This window comes from Mytilus trossulus, chromosome 1, assembly GCF_036588685.1.
Source record: "Mytilus trossulus isolate FHL-02 chromosome 1, PNRI_Mtr1.1.1.hap1, whole genome shotgun sequence".
Taxonomy (NCBI): domain Eukaryota; kingdom Metazoa; phylum Mollusca; class Bivalvia; order Mytilida; family Mytilidae; genus Mytilus; species Mytilus trossulus.
Genome location: NC_086373.1, coordinates 57402069 through 57408068, shown reverse-complemented (window position 1 = coordinate 57408068; position 6000 = coordinate 57402069).

The window sequence follows — 6000 nt, the reverse complement described above, 5'->3', positions numbered from 1 at the left end:
ATTTTGATATCCAACTTGGCACTTTGGGCGCTCCGTAAACATAGAAGACAGGAAGTGTACCCAAAGTCCCTTTAGTCACGTTTGTATCTAACTATTGGACTAAATGTCTGTTAAATATATAGAAAGATTGAGAGATCAGGGGCTCTCACCATCACCCCTGTGCCCTTTGTCCTAAAAATTTGGACATTTTTTGACTGATAATGTGACTATCTTAGCCCCTCCGTAGATTTTGAGATGACGTTTTTCGGAACTCCCATCTAATACAATCTTTATATATACAGAGTCAATGATTTGGTTGAATTTTATGGACATTGAAAGACCAGGGGGGTCTCAACCTCATTTAAGCGGTCTCGGGTAGGTTTTCGCTATATATTTTGAATATCCAACTGGCACTTTGGGCGCTCCGTAAACATAGAAGACAGGAAGTGTACCCAAAGTCCCTTTAGTCACGTTTGTATCTACCTATTGACTAAATGTCTGTTAAATATTAGAAAGATTGAGAGATCAGGGGGCTCTCACCATCACCCTGTGCCCTTTGTCCTAAAATTTGGACATTTTTTGACTGATAAGTGACAATCTTAGCCCTCCGTAGATTTTGAAGATGACGTTTTTTCTGGAAACTCCATCTAATACAATCTTTATATATACAGAGTCAATGATTTGGTTGAATTTTATGGACATTGAAAGACCAGGGGGGTCTCAACCTCATTTAAGCGGTCTCGGGTAGGTTTTCGCTATATATTTTGAATATCCAACTGGCACTTTGGGCGCTCCGTAAACATAGAAGACAGGAAGTGTACCCAAAGTCCTTTTAGTCACGTTTGTATCTACCTATTGACTAAATGTCTGTTAAATATTAGAAAGATTGAGAGATCAGGGGGCTCTCACCATCACCCTGTGCCCTTTGTCCTAAAATTTGGACATTTTTTGACTGATAAGTGACAATCTTAGCCCTCCGTAGATTTTGAAGATGACGTTTTTCTGGAAACTCCATCTAATACAATCTTTATATATACAGAGTCAATGATTGGTTGAATTTTATGGACATTGAAAGACCAGGGGGGTCTCAACCTCATTTAAGCGGTCTCGGGTAGGTTTTCGCTATATATTTTGAATATCCAACTGGCACTTTGGGCGCTCCGTAAACATAGAAGACAGGAAGTGTACCCAAAGTCCTTTTAGTCACGTTTGTATCTACCTATTGACTAAATGTCTGTTAAATATTAGAAAGATTGAGAGATCAGGGGGCTCTCACCATCACCCTGTGCCCTTTGTCCTAAAATTTGGACATTTTTTGACTGATAAGTGACAATCTTAGCCCTCCGTAGATTTTGAAGATGACGTTTTTCTGGAAACTCCATCTAATACAATCTTTATATATACAGAGTCAATGATTTGGTTGAATTTTATGGACATTGAAAGACCAGGGGGGTCTCAACCTCATTTAAGCGGTCTCGGGTAGGTTTTCGCTATATATTTTGAATATCCAACTGGCACTTTGGGCGCTCCGTAAACATAGAAGACAGGAAGTGTACCCAAAGTCCTTTTAGTCACGTTTGTATCTACCTATTGACTAAATGTCTGTTAAATATTAGAAAGATTGAGAGATCAGGGGGCTCTCACCATCACCCTGTGCCCTTTGTCCTAAAATTTGGACATTTTTTGACTGATAAGTGACAATCTTAGCCCTCCGTAGATTTTGAAGATGACGTTTTTCTGGAAACTCCATCTAATACAATCTTTATATATACAGAGTCAATGATTTGGTTGAATTTTATGGACATTGAAAGACCAGGGGGGTCTCAACCTCATTTAAGCGGTCTCGGGTAGGTTTTCGCTATATATTTTGAATATCCAACTGGCACTTTGGGCGCTCCGTAAACATAGAAGACAGGAAGTGTACCCAAAGTCCTTTTAGTCACGTTTGTATCTACCTATTGACTAAATGTCTGTTAAATATTAGAAAGATTGAGAGATCAGGGGGCTCTCACCATCACCCTGTGCCCTTTGTCCTAAAATTTGGACATTTTTTGACTGATAAGTGACAATCTTAGCCCTCCGTAGATTTTGAAGATGACGTTTTTCTGGAAACTCCATCTAATACAATCTTTATATATACAGAGTCAATGATTTGGTTGAATTTTATGGACATTGAAAGACCAGGGGGGTCTCAACCTCATTTAAGCGGTCTCGGGTAGGTTTTCGCTATATATTTTGAATATCCAACTGGCACTTTGGGCGCTCCGTAAACATAGAAGACAGGAAGTGTACCCAAAGTCCTTTTAGTCACGTTTGTATCTACCTATTGACTAAATGTCTGTTAAATATTAGAAAGATTGAGAGATCAGGGGGCTCTCACCATCACCCTGTGCCCTTTGTCCTAAAATTTGGACATTTTTTGACTGATAAGTGACAATCTTAGCCCTCCGTAGATTTTGAAGATGACGTTTTTCTGGAAACTCCATCTAATACAATCTTTATATATACAGAGTCAATGATTTGGTTGAATTTTATGGACATTGAAAGACCAGGGGGGTCTCAACCTCATTTAAGCGGTCTCGGGTAGGTTTTCGCTATATATTTTGAATATCCAACTGGCACTTTGGGCGCTCCGTAAACATAGAAGACAGGAAGTGTACCCAAAGTCCTTTTAGTCACGTTTGTATCTACCTATTGACTAATGTCTGTTAAATATTAGAAAGATTGAGAGATCAGGGGGCTCTCACCATCACCCTGTGCCCTTTGTCCTAAAATTTGGACATTTTTGACTGATAAGTGACAATCTTAGCCCTCCGTAGATTTTGAAGATGACGTTTTTCTGGAAACTCCATCTAATACAATCTTTATATATACAGAGTCAATGATTTGGTTGAATTTTATGGACATTGAAAGACCAGGGGGGTCTCAACCTCATTTAAGCGGTCTCGGGTAGGTTTTCGCTATATATTTTGAATATCCAACTGGCACTTTGGGCGCTCCGTAAACATAGAAGACAGGAAGTGTACCCAAAGTCCTTTTAGTCACGTTTGTATCTACCTATTGACTAAATGTCTGTTAAATATTAGAAAGATTGAGAGATCAGGGGGCTCTCACCATCACCCTGTGCCCTTTGTCCTAAAATTTGGACATTTTTTGACTGATAAGTGACAATCTTAGCCCTCCGTAGATTTTGAAGATGACGTTTTTCTGGAAACTCCATCTAATACAATCTTTATATATACAGAGTCAATGATTTGGTTGAATTTTATGGACATTGAAAGACCAGGGGGGGTCTCAACCTCATTTAAGCGGTCTCGGGTAGGTTTTCGCTATATATTTTGAATATCCAACTGGCACTTTGGGCGCTCCGTAAACATAGAAGACAGGAAGTGTACCCAAAGTCCTTTTAGTCACGTTTGTATCTACCTATTGACTAAATGTCTGTTAAATATTAGAAAGATTGAGAGATCAGGGGGCTCTCACCATCGACCCTGTGCCCTTTGTCCTAAAATTTGGACATTTTTTGACTGATAAGTGACAATCTTAGCCCTCCGTAGATTTTGAAGATGACGTTTTTCTGGAAACTCCATCTAATACAATCTTTATATATACAGAGTCAATGATTTGGTTGAATTTTATGGACATTGAAAGACCAGGGGGGTCTCAACCTCATTTAAGCGGTCTCGGGTAGGTTTTCGCTATATATTTTGAATATCCAACTGGCACTTTGGGCGCTCCGTAAACATAGAAGACAGGAAGTGTACCCAAAGTCCCTTTAGTCACGTTTGTATCTACCTATTGACTAAATGTCTGTTAAATATTAGAAAGATTGAGAGATCAGGGGGCTCTCACCATCACCCTGTGCCCTTTGTCCTAAAATTTGGACATTTTTTGACTGATAAGTGACAATCTTAGCCCTCCGTAGATTTTGAAGATGACGTTTTTCTGGAAACTCCATCTAATACAATCTTTATATATACAGAGTCAATGATTTGGTTGAATTTTATGGACATTGAAAGACCAGGGGGTCTCAACCTCATTTAAGCGGTCTCGGGTAGGTTTTCGCTATATATTTTGAATATCCAACTGGCACTTTGGGCGCTCCGTAAACATAGAAGACAGGAAGTGTACCCAAAGTCCTTTTAGTCACGTTTGTATCTACCTATTGACTAAATGTCTGTTAAATATTAGAAAGATTGAGAGATCAGGGGGCTCTCACCATCACCCTGTGCCCTTTGTCCTAAAATTTGGACATTTTTTGACTGATAAGTGACAATCTTAGCCCTCCGTAGATTTTGAAGATGACGTTTTTCTGGAAACTCCATCTAATACAATCTTTATATATACAGAGTCAATGATTTGGTTGAATTTTATGGACATTGAAAGACCAGGGGGGTCTCAACCTCATTTAAGCGGTCTCGGGTAGGTTTTCGCTATATATTTTGAATATCCAACTGGCACTTTGGGCGCTCCGTAAACATAGAAGACAGGAAGTGTACCCAAAGTCCTTTTAGTCACGTTTGTATCTACCTATTGACTAAATGTCTGTTAAATATTAGAAAGATTGAGAGATCAGGGGGCTCTCACCATCACCCTGTGCCCTTTGTCCTAAAATTTGGACATTTTTTGACTGATAAGTGACAATCTTAGCCCTCCGTAGATTTTGAAGATGACGTTTTTCTGGAAACTCCATCTAATACAATCTTTATATATACAGAGTCAATGATTTGGTTGAATTTTATGGACATTGAAAGACCAGGGGGGTCTCAACCTCATTTAAGCGGTCTCGGGTAGGTTTTCGCTATATATTTTGAATATCCAACTGGCACTTTGGGCGCTCCGTAAACATAGAAGACAGGAAGTGTACCCAAAGTCCTTTTAGTCACGTTTGTATCTACCTATTGACTAAATGTCTGTTAAATATTAGAAAGATTGAGAGATCAGGGGGCTCTCACCATCACCCTGTGCCCTTTGTCCTAAAATTTGGACATTTTTTGACTGATAAGTGACAATCTTAGCCCTCCGTAGATTTTGAAGATGACGTTTTTCTGGAAACTCCATCTAATACAATCTTTATATATACAGAGTCAATGATTTGGTTGAATTTTATGGACATTGAAAGACCAGGGGGGTCTCAACCTCATTTAAGCGGTCTCGGGTAGGTTTTCGCTATATATTTTGAATATCCAACTGGCACTTTGGGCGCTCCGTAAACATAGAAGACAGGAAGTGTACCCAAAGTCCTTTTAGTCACGTTTGTATCTACCTATTGACTAAATGTCTGTTAAATATTAGAAAGATTGAGAGATCAGGGGGCTCTCACCATCACCCTGTGCCCTTTGTCCTAAAATTTGGACATTTTTTGACTGATAAGTGACAATCTTAGCCCTCCGTAGATTTTGAAGATGACGTTTTTCTGGAAACTCCATCTAATACAATCTTTATATATACAGAGTCAATGATTTGGTTGAATTTTATGGACATTGAAAGACCAGGGGGGTCTCAACCTCATTTAAGCGGTCTCGGGTAGGTTTTCGCTATATATTTTGAATATCCAACTGGCACTTTGGGCGCTCCGTAAACATAGAAGACAGGAAGTGTACCCAAAGTCCTTTTAGTCACGTTTGTATCTACCTATTGACTAAATGTCTGTTAAATATTAGAAAGATTGAGAGATCAGGGGGCTCTCACCATCACCCTGTGCCCTTTGTCCTAAAATTTGGACATTTTTTGACTGATAAGTGACAATCTTAGCCCTCCGTAGATTTTGAAGATGACGTTTTTCTGGAAACTCCATCTAATACAATCTTTATATATACAGAGTCAATGATTTGGTTGAATTTTATGGACATTGAAAGACCAGGGGGGTCTCAACCTCATTTAAGCGGTCTCGGGTAGGTTTTCGCTATATATTTTGAATATCCAACTGGCACTTTGGGCGCTCCGTAAACATAGAAGACAGGAAGTGTACCCAAAGTCCTTTTAGTCACGTTTGTATCTACCTATTGACTAAATGTCTGT